Raw genomic sequence first — 8888 nt, forward strand, 5'->3', positions numbered from 1 at the left:
TTAAATGGTTGGTGTTTTTTGTTGTTGGTTTGTTCTGGGGGATTTTTTTTTTAATCCCTGTTTCATTTTTCTTCACCTTCACTGTTGTAGGTTTGGGCTTCCAAGATAAAGTATGAGAATCTCAATTTTTACCTCTTAGCAATATTTCCTGGATTTTGTGAATCAATACATCTTTACCTTAGGGAGCTCTCGTGGCCTAATGGCAAGAAGCTGCACTGCAATCTCAGAGGTACGCTGTTTGAGTCCACCACATGCTCTGCTAGAGAAGGAGGGGCAATCTCCTCCTGTAGCAGTCAGATCCGATTTAAAGGTGTACACACACACACAGACACACACACACACAAATAATAATAATACAAAAAAATCTTTACATCAGACTACACACCTTTCTCGTGAGGAGTGTCTTGGACCTGTTGACTTTCATTCATCATTACTATGTATCATAGAGTTGACTTTGACACATAGCAACCTCATGACCCTTGCCCTGTGCTGCTCCACACATACCATCTCTGCTGGAGTCCATTATTATAGTCACTGTGTCAATTCATCTTGGTTGGAGTCTTCATCTCTCTGGCCTTCCAATTTTCCCATCAGGATGTCTTTATCTAAGGAATAATTCCTCCTGAAAATACTTCTGAAGGATGTGAGATTAAGTTTATACCATTCCAGACTCTAAGGAGCAATTTAATTATACTTCCTCCAGGACAGACGTATTTGTTCCTTTGGAAGTTCATAGAGTATTCAGCACTCTTCTCTACCCCACAATTCAAAGTCATAAATTTTTTGGCCAATATTATTCATTGTCCAATTTTCCAATGCATAAGAAGTAATCGAAAATACTGACTTGGAACTCTGGTGGCATTAAGGAGTTACACTGCCAAACCAAATGCACACAGTTTGAATCCACCATCTGCTCCAAGGGAGGAAGATGGGCAATATCATCCCACGCAATTTACAGTCTCTGAAAATCCGATGAAGGGTCAGGTTTCAAGTTGCTTCCAACATGATGTCACATAACAACAACAACAAAAACCAATAGCCTGGAACAGGTGCACCTTAGTGTTTAAACTGGTATTTTTCCCCCTTTCTTTAGTCCTTTAGAGAGACTCTTGTTAGCAGATTTCCCACTACAAAATTGCAAGACTTCTGAGTTCTTGACCACTACTACCATGAATGTTGTATGTACATAGAAATCATTGACGACTTTGATCTTTTTCCATTTATTAGGATGGTGCCTATTGGTCTAGTGGGTAAGATTTTTGTTTTCTTGATATTGAAATGTCGTACATACAAAGACTGTCATCTCTGGTCTTCTGCAGCAAATGTTTCAAGTCCTCTTTATTCGCTTTCAGCAAGCAAAGTTGCATCATTTGCGTAATGCAGGCTATTGATGAGTCTCCCACCAATCCTGATGCCACATTGTTATTCACATAGTCCTGCTTCTGGAAGGATTTGTTCAATTTACAGAGCTTTACCTTACAGGTTGAAAAGATAAGGAGACATAATAAAATCTTGATATACTCTTTTCCTAGTTTTAAACCATTGTTCTATCGGGACAATTGTTTGTTTTTCTGTGTATATTTTTATATATGCACAACCAAGTGTACTAGGATTCCCATAATTTTCAATGTTATCTTAATTTATTATTAGCCACACAATCAAATGCACTTGTACAGTTAATAAAATAGAAGCAAACATCTTTCCAGTGTTCTTTTCTTTCAGCCATTATTCATCTGACCTCACCAAAGATACCCCTTCTTCCACAAGATCTTCTGAATTCAGCCTGAATTTCTGGAAGTTTCCTGTCAATGAACTGTTTCAGGTATTTTTCAAATAATCTTCAGAAACTTTTTACTTGAATGAGGTATTATTAATCTTATTCAAAAATTTCTATACTCTGATGTAGGTATATTTCAGAAGGGAAACAATTATGGTTTTGTTGGCCAGGTAGCTATTCTCTAAATTTCTTGTGTAGACTAGGTAAGTATGTTCAGAGCTGTATCTGTTTGATGAAACATGTCAATTGGTATTACATTAATTCTTAAGATCTTATTTTTTTTTTGTCAGAGTCCTCAGGTTAGTCTAACCTTATCTCTTCATTACCATTAATTCTTGATTACATACTACTTTCTGAAATGATCCAGTGTCAATCAAATCTGTGTATTTCTTACATCTTTTTCCCCCAGCTAACTTTTTTCTCTTATTCATTCATACATGTGTCTCTTCTTCTACTGTCTTCCTTATTCATTGTCCACCTCTCATATGTATAGCAATTGTTTGTAAAGACAATGACCTAAGTCAAGCACACTTTAGTCTTCAAACTAGCATCATTGTTGTTCAGAAATTTGGAAAGGTCCCTGACAGCAGACTTACCCAAATCAATGCATCTCCAGATCTCCTAACTGTTGGTACCCAGTATATTGATTGTGGATACAAGTAAGTAGAAATCATTGAGAGAGTCTCAATCCTTTCTTCATTTATCATGATGTTGCATATTGGTCCTTTATTTTCTTGATGTTGAAATGTAATCTATATTGACACTATAGTCTTTGAGTATCGGCAGCATCTTAGAAATAATATTATAAAAGTATACTAGAATTAACAGCAATACCATGAGTAAACAACAATAATAATAAATCCATTTCCACAGAGTTAGTTCTGACTCATAGTGGCACATATGTGTTACAGTAGAACAGAACAGTGCTCTATAGGTTTTTAATGGCTGATGCTTATTGAATAGATTACCATGCATTTTTTTTAAAGTACTTCTGGGTAGACTCAAACCTTTAGCATTGCCTTTTGTGCTGCCTAGTGACTGAGATGAGTGAATATGATAAAGGCGAAGTGCTTTGATATTTAGGAAGGGAATATTCTTCAGAGTTTGAGACCGTAAGGATTGGAAATGAAGTTACCAAAATAAATGTTTTCGTTTTAGAAATGAGAAAATTGAAGCTCAGAACAATCTTGACTTTCCCAGGGTTATAAAACCATTATAGTAGCTCAGCTGAGATTAACACTCATGTTCCACTCCCATCAGGATTAATAAAGCAAAGGTTTTTATTTTCCACTGTTTTATTTTGTAAAGCGTATGAACTATTTAAGTTCTTTCCACTATTGCTAAGAGAATTGTTCCTAAGAATTAATTATCTGGATCTCAATATACCTGAAGAAGGTAAAAGATATTTTATTAGTTGTAGTATTATATGTGCACTCACTGTTATTGAATAGACCTAAGCATGAAAAAAATACAATTTTCATTGTTATTAATGATTTTCCCATGTACATAATTAAATATAATCTAAAGAGTGAATTCAAATATGAATCTGGCTTTCTGTGTATAAACAAAATTATGTCTATGATTCATATAACAGTTAAATCTCTATCCACCCAAATCTGCTCACCTTTGGGTAAATCGTCAAGACTGAATTTTGGTAGTTATAATTTTGAATATTTTATATTTTAGACCATTTTTAGTAATTCCTCAGACCCAGATTAATTTTTATGCAGTCTGAGCCTCTGCACTCTAAGTTACTGTAGGGAAATTACTGTTTCAGTGCACCCAAGAGTATCCTGGTAGGCTGGGAAAAAAAATGAATGGGACATTCTCAAGTGCTTAACTTGCTCCCAGAGACTTATGTTCACTGAGAGGGAATTCAGATTGTTATCACACTGCATGACCTTATATAATGCCTATGGCCCTCAATTCCCTCATCTCTGAAATGAGAGTTTGGACATATGATCTCTAAGGGCAACCGCTTAAGGACTAACATCCTGTGATTCATTAGTATTTTCCTTATAATGCAGTATTTTCCTTTTCTTGTTTCATTAAGTTCAGTCTCTCAAATTCTTTATTGCTTCTATTTACAGAGCCATTTTTAAAATCCCAATATCTTTGTTCTTCTCTCAAGGAATAGTGGGGAATTTAATTAACATTCGTGAAATAGTTTGCCAGGAGTTGCAGAAGGAGATTAGGTTGTTTGCACCACCATTGTATCACAGGTGTGTTTCAAAGAGATATTTGGGGATTTGGTGCACAGTGCTTTCGCCTTTTATGGGGGTAATACAGCCTCATAAAAAGTAGGCCTCTCAGAGTTTACTCTTTGCTATCTGCTGTTACATAATGTATAAGCACGTTATATTAATGGATTCAATTTAGTAAGCCTAACAAAAACAAAAGAAAGTGTACTTAATCATAGGAATACTTGCAAATCAGCAATATTTTTCATAAATGTTGAAATGTTTCTGTGTATTTTAAGCTTATACAAAATAGACTGAATACACTGTTGATTTACTCTTAAAATCTTATTTATGTACTGCTCTCAGCCAAAGATAAGGAGCATAAAGTGGAGAATATGATTAAAGAATAAAAGAAAAGTAGAAAAACAAAAGAAAGGAATATTAAATGCAGTGATTTACCTGACAATATTCAATTCCATTCTCTAGTCAAAAATAAAAGAAACAGTGCCTATAGGTAATAAAAGCAGTGAAATAATAAAACTTCTCTCATGCTGATACAATGTTGGCACGAGAAACTTGTGATATTTACATAAAAGTAGCTACCTGAAAGGATTTTCTACAAGGACACTTGCCAAAGTAAAGTTGGAATTTTCTACTTATTTCTCCAACCTAATTTCTGTGTTCTTCTCAAATCCCCAACTTAGCAAAGACACTTGCCAAAATGAAGTTGGAATTTTCCACCTTCCTCTCAAATCCCAATTTCCAGATGGCTTGTGACTCTTTGTTGGCTACTGTTAACAGAATTTTAGTACTTTAGCAACTCATACTGAGTTCTTTTCTTACATTTTTCTTCTCTTAAAAGCTTGAACTATTTGAAAAGCAGAACAAATAAAAACCTGATACCTCTTTTTTCCCTCTTCTAATAGAGTTTATTTGAATAAGATAGTAGTAGTATCCCCCAGGTCCCATCAAATTACATACCAAAGAGCTGAACCTGTTCCTATTCAATTCTGGTTCATCACAATCCCAAGGTGTTGCACAATAGAATCACTCTATAGGGTTTTCCTAGTGATAACCTATCAGCAGCAGTGTCTAGCCTTTCTTCCAAGGTGTCTTTGATTAAGCTCTAGTGACCAAACTTTCTGTTAGTTGTTGAGTACTTAACTGTTATTTCCACCCAGGAACTTCAAAAATTAAAACATGGTGAGATACATTTACAAAAGAAAAAGGGTCCAGAAACTTACATCCTAATGAATGGCAAGGACTTCTTTTTGAAAGTGACAATCCTATGTGGTCTTACTTCCACATCTTGCATGGTAAAAATAATGACACTCAGAATCTTGATTTCCTAATGTTGTAAGGCTGTTAGTTCCTAATGTATAGTCTTGTTATAGTTACCATGTTCTCACGTCAAAAGGAATACTAAGAAAAGCTGCCAGAAAGAAACCGATTCATAGTTTAATCAACTGAAGATTTTTTTAAACTTTCTTTTTCAGTTCCAGCAACAGCCTTTAAATGAGAGGTACTTTGCGGCCTAGTGGTAAGGAGTGGTGCTAGCAACACAAAAGCGTTTGGTACAAACCTACCAGCTTCCCTTCTGGAGAAAGATGGGAAATCTCTTCTCACACAGTTCACTGCATCTGGAAATTGGGTGGAGGGTCAGCTCCGGGTCTGTTCTGACTAAACAGTACATAACAGCAACAGCATTATAATTGTTACAGAGTTCTGGTGAGTAGGGAGTTACACAACCAACCCAGAGGTGGGCACTTTTAATCAATCAGCTGTTCTGAAGGAGAAAGATGGGCAATTTCCACTCCTGCAATTTATAGCCTATAAATATCACTAGAGAATAAACTATGAGTCAGTTCATACTCAGAAGCAATGAATTGTTGAGTTTTTGTTTGCTATGGTCTTTAGTGGACTGATTGTTAATTTTAGAGAACAGAACTAATCAATGAGTTGTGACTAGATAGAGATAAAAATAATTTATACAAAATAGAGGTAGAGTTTTTGAAACAAAGGAATGACTTATTCTTAGCATCTGACCTTGCAATTGGTAGAAATGTTCAGCAAGATTAACTTTAGAGGATATGGATTATTAAAACCCATCACAAATTATACTTACTGATAGAAATTGAGGAAACAACAACAACAAAAAAAAAAACCCAAAATCAAAAACTTGATTCACTTTGTACACTAGGATTCTCATTAAACTCTGAAATATAGCAGAGTTTTCTTTTTCCAAACTTATTCAAAGAATGGAGATCCTTCACTCAAATAACTCACTACTTTAGTCTGAGAAATAATAGAAAAATAGAGGCTATTGAATTACTTTACATCTAATCTTACTTCTTTTGTATATACCAGATGATTCTCTCTGAGAATCAACAGTTATTTAATTAATTTGAATAAACAATTAAAGAGACTTTGGATTTCCATTCGTTCATCTTTGCACTATTGTCCGTGCCCATCCCTCCCCCACTACACTCTTCTCTTTTAAAAGTAAAGGAAAAATTCTTTCATTGCTTTACAATCCTTCCCCCCAGGTTCATTCCACTATATAGCCTTCATTCTGGACTCCTGTCATGACCTAACCACATATCCCTTTTAAACAGTTTTCTTCCTTATCTGTTTCAATGCAGAATATATACATTATTTATCCAATCTTTGTCAGTCTCCCCCAACCCTGACGTCAGTTCTATGTTACAACAGTGGCACTATGAAGTATTTGTCCTTTTGTGACTGAGATATTTCACTCAGCATAATGTCTTCCAGGGTCACCCATTTTTAATAATATTTCATTAGTTCCTTGTTTTTCAATGCAGCCTAGTATTCCATTGTGTGAATATACTACAGATTCTCTATCCATTCGTTTGTTGACGGGCACTTAAGTTGTTTCCCACTCCTTGCTATTGCGAACAAAGCCGCAATAAACATGGGTGTGCATATATCTGCTTTGGTGACAGATATGGTCTTTTGGGGGTATATTCCCAGTAGTGGAATTGCTGGGTCAAATGGTATCTCTATTTGCAACTTTTTGAGAAAGCGCCACACAAACTTCCACAGTGGTTGCACAATTTTATACTTCCACCAATAGTGAATAAGTTTTCTGCTTTCTCTACAACCTTGCCAGCATATTTTGCTATTCTTACTTTGGTGAGATGATATCTCATAGGGTTTTTTTATTTGCATCTCTCTTAGATCTAGAGATTTTGAACATTTCTTCATGTTCTTGTTGGTCATTGGAATATCTCCTGTGCCCATTTTTCATTTGGATTGTTTACCTTTATCTTGTTGTGGTGCTCAAATATTTTATAAATTCTAGATATAAGTTCCTTATCTGACCTGTCATTACCAAATACTTTTTTTCCCAGTCTATGTCTTCTCTTTTTACCCTGTTGGAGAAGTTTTTTGGATGTGCATAGGGATTTGATTCTTAGAAAGTCCCATTCATCTATTTTATCCTCTCCTGGTTGTAGATTTTTCAGGATGCTTGGAACAGTTATGTTGTGGATTAGGACTTCTAGAGTTCTTCCAAGCTTTTCTTTAATGAAGTTTATAGTCCTTGGTTTTAGTCCTAGGTCCATGACCCTTGGGTTGCTTTTCATATATGGAGTGAGGTGTGGATCTTGCTTGAGTCTTCTACAAATAGTTTTCCAATTTTGCCAACACCATTTGTAAAAAAAGCTGTCATCTCCCCACTTAACTGATTTCATCTCCTTGTCAAAAATAAATTGCCATAGGCTGATTTCTGGCATCTCAATTCTATTCCAGTGTTCTATGTGTCTGTCATGGTACTAGTACCATGCTGTCTTAACCACCATAGCAGTGTAGTAGGATTTGAAATCAGGGAGGGAAATGCCTCCTACACTTTTTTCTATTTTTAAGGAGTGTTTTGCTTATTCGGGGCTTCTTTCCATTCCAAATGAAACTGGAGATTGCCTTTTCCATCTAGTTGAAGAATGTGATTGGCATTTGTATTGAGATTGCATTGGATATGTAAATTGCCTTTGGTAGCATTGCCATTTTCACAATATTGAGTCTTCCTATCCATAAGCAAGGGATATTCTTCCGTTTCTCCAGGACTCTTTTTGTTTCTTGCAGTAATATTTTGCAATTTTCTTTGAATAGATCCTTTGTGATTCTAATTAGATTTATGCCAAAGTATTTAATCCTGTGATTAGCTATTGGGAAGGGTATTCTTTGTCTTATCTCCAGCTCTGTATTGTCTTTGTCACTATAGAGAAATCTAATTGACTTTTGTATGTTGATCTTGTACCCTGGTACTTTGCTGAGTTGGCCAACTATGTCCAATAATTTCTTGCTGAGTCTTTAGGTTTTCCTAAGTATACTATCATATCATCTGCATAGAGAGATAATTTTATCTCCTCTTTGCCAATTTGAATATCTCTTATTTCCTTTCTTGTCTCATTGCTATCACTAAAACTTCCAATACAATATTGTATAAGAGAGGTGATAGTGGGCATCCTTACCTAGTTCCTGTTTTTAAAGGGCATGCCTTTAACCTCTCTCCATTGAGAACAATGTTGGCTCTCAGGCTGTCATAAATATTTTTTATAATGTTGAAGAAATTCCCCTCTAATCCTATTTTGTTGAGTGTTTTAATCAGGAAATGGTGTTGAATTTTTTCAAAGGCCTTTTCTACATCAATTGATACAATCATGTGGTTCTTGTTTTTTGCTTTGTTAATGTGATGAATTACATTAATTGTTTTTCTTATGTTGAACCATCTTCCATACCTGTTGTGAATCCAACTTTGTCATGGTGAACTATTTATTTGATGTATCTATCATTGTGTGGATCTGATGTAGTGGATCTGATTCCTATGCATACCATCAGGTGAAGTCCATGTGTATAATCTGCGTTTGTGTCTCTTATAAAATGAATTTGCAATGAATAAGTCATTGATT

Source organism: Elephantulus edwardii, unplaced genomic scaffold, assembly GCF_000299155.1.
Source record: "Elephantulus edwardii isolate Elephantulus edwardi_28Jun2011 unplaced genomic scaffold, EleEdw1.0 scaffold00154, whole genome shotgun sequence".
NCBI lineage: Eukaryota > Metazoa > Chordata > Mammalia > Macroscelidea > Macroscelididae > Elephantulus > Elephantulus edwardii.